The sequence below is a fragment of the Ictidomys tridecemlineatus genome, chromosome 6 (assembly GCF_052094955.1).
Source record: "Ictidomys tridecemlineatus isolate mIctTri1 chromosome 6, mIctTri1.hap1, whole genome shotgun sequence".
NCBI classification, from domain to species: domain Eukaryota; kingdom Metazoa; phylum Chordata; class Mammalia; order Rodentia; family Sciuridae; genus Ictidomys; species Ictidomys tridecemlineatus.
Genome location: NC_135482.1, coordinates 163,776,685 through 163,795,717, shown reverse-complemented (window position 1 = coordinate 163,795,717; position 19,033 = coordinate 163,776,685). Strand labels below are relative to the sequence as shown.

At 38.9% G+C, this 19,033-nt stretch overlaps 1 long non-coding RNA gene across 2 annotated transcripts; it reads right to left on the bottom strand.

The window, feature by feature from the left end:
- Window positions 1-3,745: 3,745 nt before the first annotated feature.
- LOC144365156 (uncharacterized) lies at window positions 3,746-18,382 on the bottom strand. Of its 2 annotated transcripts, XR_013423394.1 has the most exons (4): window positions 15,652-18,381; window positions 9,689-9,797; window positions 6,419-6,513; window positions 3,746-4,434 (listed from the first exon to the last, which is right to left on the bottom strand). It is a non-coding gene; the product is annotated as an uncharacterized LOC144365156 (long non-coding RNA). The 2 variants fall into 2 exon arrangements; XR_013423393.1 differs by having other exon boundaries at window positions 6,419-9,797; window positions 15,652-18,382.
- Window positions 18,383-19,033: the final 651 nt, after the last annotated feature.

The window sequence follows — 19,033 nt, the reverse complement described above, 5'->3', positions numbered from 1 at the left end:
TGTCTTACTAGAAAGCAAGAAAGTTTCTTTCAGAGATTCCTACATGAGTTCTCAGAAATATCATATATTAGTTTTCTCTCTGGAATTCTCTCTCTCTCTCTCTCTCTCTCTCTCTCTCTCTCTACTAGTGATTAAACTCAGGAATATGCGAGCACTGAGCCACAACCCCAGCCCTATTTTGTATTTTATTTAGAGACAGGGTCTCACTGAGTTGCTTAGTGCCTCACTTTTGCTGAGGCTGGCTTTGAACTCCAGATCCTCCTGCCTCAGTCTCCCGAACTGCTAGGATTACACACCCGGCTGGAATTCTCTTTCTTTCTTTTTTCTCTAATAAACTCTCTTACCAGAAGAAGCCTAACTCCAGTGGCAACTACCTCATAGAGTCACCCCCATATCCCTCCCTGCCATGGTTCTTGCTGACAGTACCCTTCCTACTGGGACTTAACTAGATACACATTAATTAGATTCCAAGTCTCTAGAAGAGAAAAATTTATACTTCCTTATGTGCTTTAATCTCACCCTAATTGTGTGATGAATATGTGCACACAGAGAGAAACTTGCTATGGTGGGAAGGGATTTGGTACCATTCATATGTTTGCACTATGCATTGTTATGACTGTTAAAACATATACTCAATATTTGACAGATATTAATATAGCCCTACTATATATAATTTGCTCCAATTATTAAAATATTCCATATGAAATAATGGAACAAATTGATGCATAATAGGTGGTCTTTCCCTTGTTGACCAAGAGGCCACCATTAACTCCACATGTTTCGACAATTGAGGGCCAAGAATTGTGGGTAGAAAAGGTTTTACAGATGGCAAAACAACTAGAAAGAGAACTTTCCTCAAAGCCTCAGTTATATCAGGAAGACAGTTTTCTTTTCTTCCCACTCCAGATCCTAGGGCTCCTCTTCCTTTTGAACTTTCTAAAATGCTCACACTACCCAAGAGATCATTTGAAGCATATCTCATGCAATCTGACACTTTGGGTAGATAAACTTATCTTCTCTTTCCTCAGCTATAAAATTGAAATGCAAAAGTGAAATGAGCAATCGGAATAACTATTAAAAGCAAAGTTGCTTTGGGGATCCGATGCCAGTGTTCCTCTGAGACCAGGCTCAGATTTACCACTTCTTTCCCAAACCATCTAAAATCAGGCTCAGAGCCCATTCCTAAATTCACTCAGAAGAGCCAAAGGGTTAAGAGATGATCCAGAAAGCATAATGTGGCATTTCAAATGACTGCACTTCCAATTGAAACGCAATGTTTATTACTTAGATTCCCCCCTTTCCCTTCCCACCCTCCTTTCTCCAACCCCAAGGCATTCTTTGATTTTTATTAAAAAGAAATAAATTATTGTCTTAATTTAATCACACAACTAGCAGGAAAATGAATTCGATGGATAAAAATTCTCACAAGGGGTAAATGATAGAATTCCCTCTTAGCCAAGCATTCTGTCTAAAATGAGACGGCTTTTCAGGATTTACTGCTGTTATTAAGCAAAGGTCCTCTTGACAATGAAGCGGTGCCTCTCGGATGGAGAGTCCTCTGGAGCACAGGCTAAAGTGCTCTGTGACGGACGACTTTGACGGGCTCCAGGGACCTCGCCCTCTCCATGCTCTAGTCTGTTCTTTGTTCACCAGACGAAGAGGCTCGAGTGGGAAACACAGTTCAAGACCAGCACTTGGAGAAGGATGGACATAAGGATGCAGAGTACCTTGTTTCTGCCAGGCGAACATGATGAATTACAGTGTATTAAGAAAGTGTTGACACATGTGGGAATAAGCTCTTGACAGGCTTGCCAGTAATTAAGGCACATTGTATGTAAAGTCACTACAAAACATTGCAGTCTGGGTCTTTGTTCAAGGTCTTCTGCCAAGTGGTGTTATTCATAAGCTTGATGGAAAATACGTGTATCTACGAACTCTTTGTGGTTCAGGGGAGGATGGGGCAAGAAGAAGAGCGAATGAGTTTTATGAATGTTTTCCATGTCCCCGAAATTAGGTAGGTACAGTAAATGTTTTCCTTCTGCTTCAGAGGGCCGTAGATGTTTCAAGATAAATCACGTGAAATGGACAGGACAGGAGGGGACTTAGGGGATGTTTGGGGAAAGCAGAAAAGTTTCTGATCCTGTACTTTCTCTGATCATTTATCTTTATTATCGCCCCCCTCCCCTTAAAGTTCAATGGAACAACCGAGAACTGTATAATAGAGCAGTGTTTTGTGTCCCCTTTCTTAAATCCACCTGGCTCCTTTATCTTTGGCCACTGCCAAAAAAATTAGGCTTCCTATCTGTGATAATCTCTAGGTTGACCCAGTGCTGACAAGCCCTATGCCCATAACTAGGCTTCAGACCAGAGCCAGAAGTCTCCATCCAGACCCTTCCCACCTGGCTTCTGACCATCTGCACAAATTCATTCTCCAGCCCAGCAAAGGCCTCCGGACCGAGCTCCCAGTCAGGAGCCCCAAGGAAAGACAGAGCTGAGTTACTTCTGCTGTCCAACAAAATTTAGGACATTTATGATTTGTAAGGGCTGTATCATATGTGGGTCTGGCACTTTTAAAACTTATTTTCCTAATAAATTGTTTTATTGAGTGATAAGAAATAGAATTGACATCCAGGCCAGGTGTAATGGAAATTCTTGGGATTGTACATCACTAGAAACCAAACTAAACTTCTTGTTCCCTGAGGTTTGAACAGAAAAGCTCATGTAAACAACAGCTTCGTACTGAGTGATTCTCACTGGAGAGCTATTATCCCAAATTGCACCTCTGCAAAGGACGGATATTCAGACTGGACACCTGGCTGACATAACGGTGACTTGCAGGCTCTGCCCTACACTCAAAGGACCAAAAAAACAGACTGAAGGTGGAACGGGCTTTCACTCACCTCTGCTTATCCTGTCTAAGGGACCCCCCCCCCCCAGGCCTCCACTTCCTTAGCTGCTAAAATGAGCCAGGATGTCAGAACTTTCTCACACATCCTTAGTAAGCCTCTGACAATGGTTCTGAGTCTGGCTGCATGACAGAATAACCTGGGGAGTTTCAAAAGTACATATCAGTGCTCGGGAGATCATTATTAAAGTCTCCCAGATGATTCTAATGTGCAGCCAGGGTGGAGGGCCACGGGCCTCTGGGGAAGCCTCAAGTCCTATTAACAACAGTGACAACAGGTATTCCTTGGAGACCTCTCCAATGCAAGTCAGACACTTGTCACAAAATTGGCACACTGTGCTGCAGTGATCTGTCACTCATTCTTTTCATGACTACTTTCTTTCCTTCAAGAAAAGGCAAATGCATCGATTTTGTATTATAAAATTGTGAAAATAAATGTATAAGAGCATTCCACGTTTAATATAGAAAGTTTGGAAAGTAAATTATGAAGAAAAATACAAAACCCCAAATCCCCAAATACAGATACAAATGCCTTTACTGTTTTAAGATATTTGTTCCCAATGTTTTTATATCTATACATGATAGCATGCACATCTGTTTAAAAAATTGGGATTATACAAGACTATCTAGGAATATCTTATGTATACCATAAGATATACATAGGAATTATTGTTCCTTGAAAATTTAAGAGAATTTTCCATATAACTATATTGTTCTAAAGTCACTTTTGGATATAAATCTTTGACATTAAAAACTTTCCATTAGTGTATTTGTCCATTTAATGTTTCTTTCTTTTAGAGTCATTCATGATAATTCACAATTGTCCAAGCTTGAGACCCATTTATTTGGCAATTTTCATTTTATTGGCCTAGAGTATAATGTAGTGTCTCTTTATAACCCTTGTTAATCTCATGTGAGTTCTCAGTTGCTGTGGGACAGGTGGTACCAAGAAAAGGGGGACCCATAATCTCCTAGAAAGCACTTAAAGAGATCATGCCCCAGCAATTTCCTAAGGTTCCCATCATGCTGTACCACACCCATCCCTTGCTCCTGCCACTGCCAGTCATCACTGAAGTGAGATGGACCCAATGACAGAGAGCCACACATGCACATCACACATACAAATGACATGAAGTCATCAAAAAGGATATTGAGAACCATCTTGTGACTACTCTCACTGCAGAACCCCTTGGATTAGAAGACTCTTCCATCACTGGAATAGTATCACTGTCATCTGCTTTGATCCATCAGAAGCATGACTTGAAAGAACACACTATGCACATGGTCATGCAGCACTAATGCTACTTACATTCAGTGTGGAGCAGAACATCCAAACTTACAACTTCTACACATGTTCCTGCTATAAACCATTGGGCTTCACAGTTATATCCAATTACTTTTCATATCCAAGAATTCAATCATCCCTGTCATAAGATGTTCATTACATCTAAAATTTTATTTTTGCTTTCTTGGCAATTTGCAATCCTTCTTAACATTGGCCCTGAGGAAAACATGGAGTGCTTCCAGACCTGCAAAAGAAAAAAAAAAAGCTAGGCGTCTTTCGGACAACTCGATGAAGATGTATGCTCAGTACTCAATGGTCGTCCAGAAAGGGTGGGAGATGGGGAGGGCGGCAGGCAGTGATGGAAGTTACTTGGGAAAATATGGGATGTATTATCATTCTGTTTCATAAATCATTCCTGTCTTAATCTTTATCATTCAGAATCACCCTCCCAAGAGGAAAATATGTTCCACAAAAGATCAACAAAAAGGCAATAAGGCAGGGTGCGAATTTTCACAGACTGAGGAATTGGAAAGCTCAGTACATTTTAGGAAAAGGAAAACATTACTTTGGAGTAATTGGAGAAACATGAAATAATGTGCATAGGTGTAACAAAATTAAAAAAGAGAACAAATGAATGATTGGCATTCTATGCAAATTAATCAATGCTCTTAAAATCTCTAGCCACAATTATAACAATGATTCAGATTTTTTCCCCATGTTTTATTGGTGCACTATAGCTACATGATGAATTTCTTTTTACATATTCATACATGCAGACAATGTAACAATATAATTTGGCCAATATTCCTCCCCAGAACTCTCCTTTCCTCCCTCCTTCCATACAATTCAGAATGTTTAAGCCAATTTTTATTAACTGACAGATCACTAGAGGATTCATTTAAACTGAATTAAAGACAATGAAAAAAATCATATAAAATTCCAGTTCCTAAAGACAAGCAGAACAAGTTGCCTTCTACATTTTTCTGTACTAGAAAAACTATCAACTTCTAACTTAAATGGTATCAGTCATACTTTGAGAAATTATGCAAATAGATCAAATAAAGTAGTTTGAGTGAAATATGGTCCTATATAAATGAAAGACCACATGAAAATGTCATTTTCCTGGAGGACTCAACACAGTACATAAAGTGAAATCTGAAAATCATACAACCAAAAAGAAGCTTTGTTAAAATAAGACTCACTGGGAAACACTTAATAAAGATGATTAACTCCTACTTGGAAGAACTGAAGGACAAGAGCTTTGGCACATTTATGAGACAATGATGAGCGACCTCACATAAATGGAGCATACACACAGCACTGTGTATAATGTGTTTTCCCTATTTGGACATTCAACTCGGCCTATAAATGAGTTAAGAATGTAACTACATGCGTTATAGATAACAATATTTAAAAATTAGGACGAGGTCTTCCAGCACTAGGAATTTGCCGGCCATAGAGAACTGTCACACTTCTATGCTTTTCCCCCCACATCTTTATTGGTGCATTATATCTGCATGTATTGATGAGATTTGTTTTTACATATTTGCATGCAGTGTAACAATATAATCTGGCCAGTATCACGCTCCAGCATTTCCCCTTCCCTCCCGGTCTCCCATCTCTTGGTCCCTTTCCTATACTGATCTCCCTTTGATTTTTAGGAGATCCACCCGCATCTTTGTTTTTTCCTCTCTAGCTCTTGCATGTGAGAGAAAACATACCCTTGACCTTCTGAGTCTGACTTATTTTGTTTAACATGATGATCTCTCATTCCATTCATTTTCCCACAGATGCCATAATTTCATTTTTCTTTGTGGCTGAATAAAACTCCATTGTATATACACACCACATTTTCTTATCCATTCATCCACTCATACCTCTATGCTTTAAAAGCAAGCAGAAAAACTCTTCGTGAGGGCCTAGGAGGAGAACATTATGAAGACAGGCTTATCATTTAGTTCTGCAGAACTCTAAAAAGCCAGAGGATCAAGGAAAAGCCTGCTCTGAATTAATAATCCTTGCTAAGAAGTGTCAAACCAAAACCCTCAGTCTTCTAAGATCTCAGTGTTATTCAGACAATGGTTCTTTTCCCTCTCTCAAGAGGACATCCCCTTAATCACTAGATTGTATGCCTAGCAACTAAGAGACAAGTCTTATAAATAAGAGCATAAGATATCACAGTGATTGGCACACTGGCTTTGGCAATAAACAAACATAGTATGACTTACCAGCCTGGAACAACAAGGAGATTACTCAAGCTCTGTGCATGTCCTTTTCCTCATAGGAATAGTGAGAGCAGCAACAAACCCACTCCATGTGCCTTCTGGGAAGTATAAGTGAAAGATGAAATATTTACACAAAAGGCAAGAACTGGAAAATGTTGGCTTTTATTATAGAAAAGCTGAGCTACTACCTACATTATCTGAACATGTAGGCTCTCACAAACTGCACATATTCTATAAAGCAGTATGGCAACAGGTCTCAAAAATCTTAAAAGTGTTAGTATTGCAGAAGATATCTCACTTCTAGGAACACAGCTTAGGGAAACATATTCATATATAGGAATGCACATTGCATTAATGGATTTTATTTTAAACTTTTTTTTTTAGATTATTGCTGATGCACATGCAGTTACATTAAATAAATGCAGAGCAATCCTGTAGACCCTTTCCCACATTACCCCTGATGGAAGTATCTTACAAAACTGTTGTCCAATATCATAACCAGCATATTAACATTGATATGGTCAAGATGCTAAGTCTTTCCATCGCCACAAGAATCCCCAGTGGTGCCTTTTATAGCCACAACTACTTCCTTCCTGCTTCTCTCCTGCCCCTTATCCCCACCACCACCACCACTGCCCCAATCCTTGGCAATCACTGACCTGTTCTCTGTGTCTATAATGTTGTTATTTCAAGAATGTTTTATAAATGGAATTACACAGTATACAACCATTGAGGTGGGCTTTTTATACTGAACCAATGCCTGGAGATTCATCCAAGTTGTTGGGTGAACCCAGAGCTGCTTCTTTCTTATGGGTGAGTGGCTCTCCATGGCATCCATGTACCATGACTTGTGTAACCTTCGCCCCATGAAGGACATCTAGGTTGTTTCAAGTATAGGGTTATTATGAATAAAGCCACTATGAACATAAGCTTTTATGTCTATGGGAAAAATGCCCAAGAGTTCAATTGCTGGGTTGGATGGTAGTTCATATTTCATTTTTTAAGAAGCTGCCAAACTGTTTTCCAGAGCAGCTGTACCATTTTTCATTCCTGTTATCGATGTATGAGTGATCCATTATATTATTTTAAACACTAAAAATGGTAAATAATCCCATTTTCTAGTGTCAAAAACAAATTATGCTACAGTCTCAGGGTAGAATATTAATTCAGCTATTTAAGTTAGTAAGCTAATACATCTTCATTGGAAAAAAAAGCATACCACTTAATGCTAAGTTTAAAAATTCAATTATAAGTATGCATAAATAAATATAACCATATAAACATATTTTATAACATTTATATGTTATATAAACACACAGACCAAATATATAATACGGACTAACTCTCAAAAACAAAATTTCAAAGGGCTTTTAAAAAACACTTACTTTTCTGGATTTTCTACATTGACTATGTGCTACTTTCATAATTAAAAATGTCTCTTTTGTAGGGGTGTGTGGCTGTGGCTCAGCGGTAGAGTGCTTGCCTCGCAGGTGCAAGGCCCTGGGTTCGATCCTTAGCAACATATAAAAATAAGTAAATAAAATAAAGGAATTGTGTCCAACTACAATTAAAAAATAAATATTTAAAAAACTAAAAGTAGGGCTGGGGATGTGGCTCAAGCGGTAACGCGCTCGCCTGGCATGCACAGGGTGCTGGGTTCGATCCTCAGCACCACATAAAAATAAAATAAAGATGTGTGTCTACCGAAAACTGAAAAATAAATCTTAAAAAATTCTCTTTCTCTCTCTCTCTTTAAAAAACATTAAAAAATAAAAATGTCTCTTTTTAACCAATTAAATTTTGATTGTCTCACCTAATCAATATCTTTTTTAAAAGTAGCCCCATAATATTCTACAGTATGAGTGTTATTATTTATTGAATGTATTCCCAAATTAAAACATTAATGACTTTTCCTGCTTTTTTGCCACTTCAAACAAGTTCATAATAAGCATCTTTGAACACATACTCTTACATGCTGATGAGTCCATTTCTAGAGAGATCCTGAAAGATAGTACTAATGGATCAGCGAACATGATTAATTTTTATTTTAACCTTCCAAATGACTTTCCCAACAAGGAACATTTCACATTCCCAAGAACAATTTATGAGCACTGTTTCCCCCACATTCTTTCTACTTCTGAATATGATAAATCCTTCACATTTTTTTGTCAATAAAATGCATTAAAGTGACGGTGTGTTGTAGCTTTAATTTACATTCTCCTCACAACATCTTTTCACGTGGGTACTGCCCATCTGATTTCCTCTTTTATTACCTGTTGATACTCTTAGTCCCAACTTAAAACTAAGCCAATTAATTTTTTTTCTAAACAGTGTGTAGGGTTTTCCTTATCAGTGTGCAGGGTTTTCTTTTAAGAATATCAGAACATGGGGCTGGAGATGTGGCTCAAGCGGTAGCGCGCTCGCCTGGCATGCGTGCGGCCCGGGTTCGATCCTCAGCACCACATACCAACTAAGATGTTGTGTCCGCCGAGAACTAAAAAAAATAAATAAATATTAAAAAATTCTCTCTCTCTCTGTCCTCTCTCACTCTCTCTTTAAAAAAAAAAAGAATATCAGAACATTAACCTCTGAAAGTGTTTGCTTTATGCATTACTAATATTATCTCCCTATTGGAAATTGTTTTCAACTTGTTTGCTGTATCGTTTTCCAAGACAAAGTTGTTTTTCTTTTCTTTTTCTTTACAGTCATATTCATAGGTCTTTTTGGCTTCTGGGTTTTTTATTTAGAAGTTCACTGAAGGTTATACAGAAGGAATCATAGTTTACCTTTTAGTATTTTTATTATCTTATATTTAACTCTTAAATGTACTTTTATTTTTCTTTAATAATCTTCACATACAGTACACAGCAAAACATCTACCTAGATTCCTAGGAAGGGAATTATTTTCTTACCAATTTAAAATGCCAAATTCCTATATGAACTTAGAATTATTCCTAAACTCTCTATTAGGATGTAATTTTTGTGCTGACACCCACTATTTTGATTAAGTAGTTTTATAAGTTTTCATATCCGATAAGGCAATTTTGAAAATTGTCTTTGAATTTCAAACATGCTTATCGTTCTATACAAAGGCTTAAAATGATTTTTTCCATGATATATTAAGTGAAAATTGTCAAATTGCTAAATAGCATACATTATATGGAACTTATGATCATATAAAAATAGAAAACACTGAGAGAGGGGAGGCCAGTGGTATGCATGTGGTTTGCTTAAGTTGCATGAGTATAAAGAAAAGCCCAGAAGTGCACAAACCAAGCTGTCAACAGTGGTTTCTTCAGACGGATGTGATCAGGAAGATGGGGTAGGTAGGCCTCTCCCCTCACTGGTTGCCTGTGGTTTGACTTGTTACAAAACCAGTAGTCTGAAAGAAAGAGCCAATTAAATATTTTAAACAAATGAAACGTAATTATGTTATTAAATTTGGAAGACACATCAGAATTTATTTCTTCCAACTCCTACTAGAACAGGAATCTGCTTGGCAACACCTCTACCAGATGGCCTTCCAGGATATCTGAAAACTTCCAGGGACAGGGGTTTTTCTTAGTTTGGCATGGCTGCCTGCTCTATCACTGGAGAGCTCCAACTGTCCGTCTCTCATATGCACCCAGGTCCTGGATCGACCTACAGAGCAACATAGTATTAAAAGATTTGCATTCCCTAAGCATTTAGTTGTATGCTGCACTACAAGCTAGGTCAGTTCTTCAACTGTATCATTATCGTCATCATCACAATTATCCTACATGTTTTGGAACATATAGTAAACACTGCTAAGCACTTTACATGGATTTACTTATTTAATTCTTGCAACAGCCAGTGATATGGCTGTTGTTAACTTTCCTCATTTCCAGATGAGAAAAAATGAATCAAAGAGATGAATTAAACTGCCTGAAATCATTTAGCCAGGAAGCAAATGCATCAGGAATCCAATCTAAATCTCTCTAGCTCCAAAGACTATAATCTCACTAGTACCCTGCACACCACTCTCCCTTTATAATAATAACACTATGAGGACTTTTTTCTTAACATAAACAATGCTGCAATAGACACCTTTGCTCTTCCTCCTTTACCCATGTGCCAGAAATGAAAATCCAGCTCACCCTTTCAGTGTTGCACTATAAGGTAGCTGTTCGATTGATATGCTTTCTACGAATAGCTGAATAGTGGATCCCCAAAGAAATCCAGAGCCTAATCCTAGAACTCGTGAATATCACCTTGTAAGGCAAAAGTGACTTTACAAAAGTGATCAAAGTGGAGACAGGCAGAGAGAGGTGTGACTACAGGAGAAGAAGAGAAAATCAACCTGATTATGGAAGCTGGGAGAGAAAAGATGATGTCACCTGAGGAAGGGGCCACAGCTAAGAAGTGCAGGCAAGGATGAGAATCCCCCTGCCATCTCTGGAAGAACCAGGGTGCCCACACCCTGATTTTGAACCCTTAAAGCTACTTTTGGATTTCTATTCTCCTTATCTGTGAGAGAATAGACTCATGTTGTTTTAGCCCACTAAATGTGTGGGAGCTTGTTATAGTAGACATAAATGATCAACATACTTTCTATGACATTTTTTTTAAATCATTAGTACGTGGAGTTATATCTCCTTTCTCATTTTTTCTATTACTATTCCTATATCCACTGAGATATATTATTTTCTTCTTTGTTAATATTTTGAATTACGTTGATAGATTAAAAAGTTTCTGTTTGTTTTGGTATGGATTTTGTTTGTTTGTTGGTTGGTTTGTTGGTGGGGGGTGGTCCCAGGGATTGAACCCACATCCCTAGACCTTTTCGGTATTTTTATTTAGAGACAGGGTCTTTCTGAGTTGCTTAGGGCCTCACAAAGTTGCTGAGACTGGCTTAACTTGAGATCCTCCTGCCTCAGCCTCCCAACCTGCTAGGGATAACAGGCATGCGCCATGGTGCCCAGCCTGATAAGTTTGTTGTTGTTTTTTTAAGATAGAGAGAGAGAGAGAGAAGAGAGAGAGGAAAAAAAAATTTTTAATATTTATTTTTTTCAGTTTTTGGTGGACACAACATCTTTATTTTATTTGTATGTGGTGCTGAGGATTGAACCCAGCGCCCTGCGCATGCCAGGCGAGCATGTTACCGCTTGAGCCACATCCCCAGCCCCCTGATAAGTTTTTTTGACAGCAACTCATCCCAACATTTTTGAGGAAAAGTCACATTAAGGATATATTTTTTAAATACGTCATAATTCAATTTGCAAGCATTTTGCTTGTCATTTTTTACAGCCCAACTACACCCTCCCACCATATCTTCACATCCGCATATCTGGCCCTCTGTCCCCAAGGCCTTTTCCTGATAGAATGCTGTCATTTCAGGCTCCCACATCCTGTATTGATGTCACAGTTTGTAACTGAAATGCACCTTCCTTTCATTTATAATATATAAAAATTGAGGAAGTACCTTTTGAGTACCAGGCACAAGAGACTGAAAAATTGAAGACATAATCTACTCCTTCAAGTAAGTTGCAGTTTGGTGGGGAGACACACACAGAATGATAGGATAAAGTTCTTTCTTTCACAGAACATAGAAGGAACAGCAAGAACAGGAGAGCCAATAGCCATGCATGGTACATATTTCTTGTCTGACTCTAAGGTCTGGTGCTTCTGTGGATGGACCTCACACTGCTCTGCTGAAACTGTCCTGGTCTTTTGGATGCTCCTTAAGAGTCTCTTGAAGATCAATTTTATCAGCCACGTTTCTGCAGGCGATCCCCCAAGGTCAGGCAGTCTTTTCTGGCTTCCTGCCTGAACCAGAGTCAACTGTTCACGAGGGACTTCCTGCTGCTTAAGGAGTCTTCTTTCTCAGCTTTTTCTTTACCAATCCCTAGAACCAAGAGTCCTCCCTGCCTCACTCCCCTGAAGTACAGTGTCTTCTCTTCCCCAGCCACCAAACAATTGGAGTTCTCGTCTCAGGGTCACTCTCAAAAGCAGGTAAGCATCAGAAAAAGTTTAAACATATTTAACTTCCAGCCTACTCTGCCAATTTCTGAAAAAAAAAAAATTGTATCCCAAGGAAATAATTAGAAAGGTACAGTCCAAAAAAAATGTTCACAGAAGCATTATTTATAAATTTTTAGAGTTAAAAAAACAGCCTGTATCCTTGTATCAATAAAGAAATGACAAATTTTAATGTGTCTGTATAATGGAATATATAGAGTCACTGAAATTGATAAAACATATTAATTTTTGTTAACATGAAGAAATACTCTTGACACATGAGTAGAAAGGAAGAATGTAGAGAAGCATTTATAATAAGATTTAATCTATTTCCCAAGAACTGGGGAAACAGAGTCTAGATCAGAGGAGCAACAACATCACATTGCATAAGTGAGAATATAAGGCAGCCATTAGCTGGGGCCATTGATATGATTAATTAACCAAAATCAGATATACCATCAGCAGAAATATGTGACAGAGACGATGTTAAATAATGCTACCATTGATCCATCCTAACAGGGGACAGGGTGCAACGGAAGCTGTCAATTGGTAAATGGCCACATCATGCCATGCTTTTTTTAATATTGGCAATTCTTATTATTTTTTTCCCTTGGTGATTTATAGGCAGTAGTTGTAAAAATACTTTGGCAACCAAATGCTTTATCTAATACCACCATGTGTCTAAAGCATAGGAAACTGGCCTAGTTTTACATGGATAAAGTCTCTAAAATTTCTTGACAGATCCGTTGTTGGAAACCTCTACTTTCTATGTAAAATGTGTATGTTTTTTCAAGGTTCAATTGGACATGACTTTCCCATGATCGGTTCAGAAATAAACAGACAAGGATTTAGTAATTGTGTTAAAGCATGTCATCTGTTAACTTGTAAATGTTGACACTGACAGTTGACAGGTAGATAAGAACTGTTTATAAGGATTGCAGGCATTCCTGAGTGTGTATTTACTCAAGCTTTCAAAAGTTAAACTTAGAATTTCTACAAGTGTGTAATGTTAAACATACCATCTATTTTGAACTTAATATGGTATATAAACATGTTTATAAGAATTGTATTCATTTTTTTGAAAAGCTCTTTTTTATCCAAGTCAAAGAATTTTTATGTGTTTTGGAGCACAAATTTATTTAATCAAAGGTTTAAAAGTTTAAGGAAGTATAAAAATGGCTGAACCATGTGAAGGAATTAGGAATTCTGAGAAACCATGGGTGAAATTCTAATGAAACATTGGAGAAGAGGTTCAATAAATCCCCAAACTAAAATAAAATTCTAAGATGATAAAGAGAGAAAAAAACACTTAAGAAAGACAAGTACTCTTGGAAAAGAGTAAAGGAAAAAACCACAGACAAGATCAAATTGGAAATAACTCATGTCAATAATTAAATTGGAAAAGCACTTCAAAGAAAATATATGGGCTAAAATAGTAGTAGGCAATGCAGATATTGTCAGCAAGAGTTATACACATGGAACAAATAGAATCGCCTTTGGTTAATAACAATTAAGAGCTGATAGACAAGTTGCATTATGTCAGGGAGGGCTGGTGTACAACAGTTACATGACCACGTGCTGCTACTTATTAATCTGGAGGTTATAAATCACCTCACACGTGTTAGTAAATTCTTATAGCAGCTCTGTTGATGTCGTGGTATCTTCTACAAAGCCAGGAAAATAGGACTGAGGCATAGACCCAGACACAGAGCACATTAATAGCAAACCTGGAAGAGAACCAAAACCTTAACCTATGAACCTCATTCCTACTTTTGGATCCACCTCACCAAACCAATCCCTTGAGATGGTAGATTGATTGCCCTCGAATTCAGTTGCCAATTTTTAACTGTTACTTTTATTCCTGCAACCCTGCTGTGCTGTAGAAACTCAAGTTTGAAATAGTCCTTTGCTTTGCCTATTAGGAAAGCCACAGAAAAAAATAAGTGCTGGAAACCAACACCTCCACGTATTTCCTCACTTGATTTATTTGGACTCAGTGGAAAACTCACACACGCCTGTAGCTGTGCCTGGAAAGCCAGCCTGAGGACCAGAGGGGTGCGAGACAGGGGGCTCAGGGCCATGCCTTCCTATGGTGCCAGCTCAGCTCATCCTGTCATGAGGAGACTCTCAAGTTGACTTTGATGAGAAAGAATGCTCTGGCAGGAAATTAAATTCGTGCCTGGAAATATTCCCTACAAGACTTCAAAATTGTTTTTCAATAAAGTTTGTAAGTCATTTAAGAGCTAGCAGGGTAGCCACAAATTGCACCAAGCAGCGCTAAGTCCAATCTTGGGCCCAGAGGAACTATGCCGTGTGCACAAGACAGGGGCAGGACACTTCATGGCGAGAGACCTGAGAAAAGGGAAAGGTAATCAGCCCAGAGGCACCTGATTCAGAAGGGAAGGGGCTCTCCCTTTGTATTTCATTGTAGTCTTCATATATTGAGAAAGGGGAAACTATTATTCCTAGGGTGGGAGGACTTTTATTGGCAAATTTCAGCAAAGTTGAGAAAAGATTGAGCAAGGAAAGAAGATGAGCATGGTAATGGGACCCATCACGGAAGTTATTATCACTATGAGAGAAAGTGACAATTTGAAATTGCATGTAAGTCCCAGGAAGAAGACTGTAAAAGTTACAAGAGAGCAAAGACAGGCAAAATGTTCAACACAAAATTCATAAATATGTATGTATGGGACAGAGAGTCAGAGACAGCAACAGAGACTAGGATGTCACAAGAACCTGTCAACAGAAGCTAGGATGTCACTAGGATGTCTCACGAGAGAGTGAGGATGACTTGCAAATCCAAATTTCCTTCTTGGGTATTATCTGAATTCAGCAGTGAAACCTTGGTCCAGTCCTACTCCCAAAGAGGAGGACCTGAGCTGAGAACCGGACTGGAAGTCAGGAGCAGAGAATGGACCACCCTGTTACAGTTGGCTGTAGCAGACCAACAAATTAGAGATTGAAAGGAGACTTAGAGGACTAAGCAGGAAAAATTCCCCCAAACCAAGGTATAGAGGACATTCCAGGGCCTGATGTTTGATCTGAAGAACTCAGATAACCAGGGCTTCCACTTAGGCCATTTCTTCTTAGCTGACTCTGAGGCATAGATCACAGGTCTGATCACAGTTCTAGCACAAGTATTTTTCTGCTCATTTAAAAACCCTATGATGGTTTTAATTCCTGGTACTGCCTGGGAAGTGATTGAAGGAGACAGTAGTTCCATCCATTTTTGCAGTTAGACCATAATGACCTACCACCTCCTGGAGCCAAGCCACCTAAACTCTTCCCTTTTGTTCTTCAGGGTTTCTTCACAGTCACATCGCTGAGTCGTCCCAGGAATGGAACAGGGCCATCTCAGTGTCTGGAGACCACAGGTACCTCACGGTGCAAGTTCCAACAGCAGCAGTATCTGGTTAAGAGCATAAAGCCAAGAGGCATATCTGACAAGGGCCCTGGGGCGGGGGGGAACCTTTCCAGAGAAGATAAAAGAGAAAGCCTTTAACAGTGGGTTCTTCCCTGTAACCAATTCAATACCTTTATTTTCCTCATTGATTATCACAAACTTTTTTGGGAGGTGGAGGGTACCCAGGATTGAACTCAGAGGCACTCAACCACTGAGCCACATCTCCAGCCCTATTTTGTATTTTATTTAGAGACAGGGTCTCACTGAGTTGCTTAGCACCTCTTGCTGAGGCTGGCTTTGAACTCACAATCCTCCTGCCCCAGCCTCCTGAGCCACTGGGATTACAGGCATGCACCACCTGTCACCAGCTCTCACAAACTTTTCATTCAAACTCACAGTTGTGTTTCCTTATTCCTCCTGGGACTTGTGAATTTGTTGTTCACCTGATTTTCATGCTGTTCCTCCTTGGTTTACGTTCTTGAGTTTTGCTATCCTTAACCGAATGTCTTTCTTTCCAAAGTAGTTTACTATTATTTTTTAATATTTAATTTTAGTTGCATTTGGACACAATACTTTTATTTATTTTCATGTGGTGCTGAGAATTGAACCCAGGTCCTCCAACGTGCTAGGCAAGCACTCTACAGCTGAGCTACAACCTCAGCCCCAGTAGTTTATTATTATCACCAGAGGACTTGCCACTACTCCTTCCCATTGGCAACTCATTAAAAAAGGTAGCAGCCAGTACTAATCCCAAGGTTCAACTCTGCATTATTGCATTATTCATACTTTGTTTTTCATTTGACCCTGCTCTTTGTCTTGATTCAAACTATGTAATTTTTTTTCAATCCATAGTTCATCATTCTTACAGTTGACATATTTGTACATATGCCACGTATCTATGCATGCACATGTGAAATTACTTAAACAACACTCTTTTTTAACTTTACTTAAAAAATTTTTAGTTGTAAATGGACACAATATCTTTTTATGTATTTATTTTTATGTGGTACTGAGGATTGAACCCAGTACCTCACACATGTGATACAAGAATTCTACCACTGAGCTACAGCCCCAGACCTTTAACTTCAATTTTTAAAGAACAAGCCTAACATAGCTAAAAAGTACAGTCTACCCTCTGAAGGTGTGTTCTCACGTATATCTTACACAATTTGTAAGACTTTCTCATTTGCTTTGAAAACTCTTTCAGAAGGAGACTGTAATGTCATCTAATTTTTTAAAATAAAATAATGGGTCTTAATCAATTAATTCACTACAATCCACAGATAATAAACTGAATATTTTTTCAATAAATCATACATTAAAAAATAAAGATTTTTTAAAAATCCATATGTGCTCATGGTAGGAAAAGTAGAAACTAAAGAGAAAAAAGAATGAAATTTCCCATCAACTTTAATGTGGCTGATCTGTTGATGTCATCAGCCTGTGCAATTTAGGTTTGACACTGACAATATTGCAGGTAAACCAAATGACTTTCTAAACAGTTAAAGGAAATGCTCAATTGATTTAATTATCCCACAATTTCCTGCAGAGTTAGAGCTTTTGACCTGCTTCTATCTCCTAATAGCAGTACTGATAACAATAAGGCTCATAATAATGATCATCAGTATGGCTCACATTTGAGTTTTTATCATATTAAGCTCTTAAACACTGTACAGACGCCACCACATTTAATGTTCATAAATGTTTCATGGGAGAGACATGATCATGCACCCCCACTGTGCAGGTGAGAAACTGAAGTCTGGTCCCAGATTCCCACAGCCATAAGTGGTGGGTCCATGCCTAGTGATCGGACTCCAAAAGCTGGTTTTACTACCACACCAGTGGATTGGGGAACTTGAGCAGCTATAAAAATCACCTGGAAAACTTGTTCCCATGCCAGATTCTCCAGCTCCAGTTGTTGACACTGGGATTGTGTAGGTCTTAGCTGGGGACTGGGGATCTACACTTCTAAAGCAGACTTTGACCAAAATGGTACACCAACTTCCTGCCCCGTTATGCTGCTTGTGTGAGGTAGAAACCATGAACCACCTCCAAATAGTTCTCTAGTCTAGGAGGTCTTCAACCAAGTGTTTCTTATCCTTTTGGGAGGATCCACGATCCCTGTAGGAATATGATGGATGTTATAGACCTCACAATCGAAATGCACCAATTTTTTTTTTTTTTTGGTATTCCCCACCCCCCCGCCAGGGATTTAAAGCCTATACTTTAGTATACTATTCCTGTACTAATCTTTCTCCACTTTTTTTCCCCCTCAACCTCATTATTTCCACTTGTGCAATAAGGACACTCATGCTACTGGCTGCCTGTTTTGCAAGGCTGGTATCAGGATATTTTTTTAAAACACGGGGTTTTGAAATACAGAAACAGAAACACTGCAAGTAATAAATCTCATGCTTATAATAACAATAGAGAAACAGGGAAGAAGAGATTTGAGTAAGAAGGGGCCCACTGTAGTTTGGATCTAAAGTGACCCCCCAAAGTTCCATGTGGCAAAGGCCTGAACCCCAGTGTGGTAATCTTGGGAGGTGATAAAGCCTTTAAGAGATGAGGCCTAGTGGGAGGTCTTCAGGTCATTGGGAGTATGCCCTTGAAGGGGGTAGTGGAACCCCCATCCCACCCTCCCTTCCTTGCTTTCTCTTTTGTTTCTGGGCCATGAGTTGAGTAGTTTTGCTCTATCTGGTGCTCCCTACCACAGGCCCAAAGCAACAGGGCCAACCGATCACAGACTGAAACCTCTGAACTATGAACCAAAGTAAACCTTTTTTATTTATATGTTGATTATCTCAGGAATTTATTATAGTAACAAAAAGCTGACTAACATAGAGCTCCCAAAGAGGAACTCAGATAGCACTGGTTAAGGGAAATAACCAGCAAACAATCATGAGCATATTAAAGTGGACATTTGCCCCTTGTTGAATACCTGCCGTGAGAAAGGCACTCTGATTCGTACCTTAAAACCATTTTCCTCCTAGTGACAACAGCTCTTCAATGGTATCATTTTTATTTTACCAACAAGGAAACCCGGGTTGATAAATTGCCAAGTACTGAATAGCTAGTAAAGTGACTCAAACTCAGATCTGTCTGCATGCAAAGCCCTTCCAACTTCCATGATGTAAGGAGATGGCCATGGCTCCTTTTAAGACCTGATTCCATACACGGCCGAGGCAGAGATTTCTGAGGCCAGTGCCCGGGACAAAGAACCTGAACCTCCA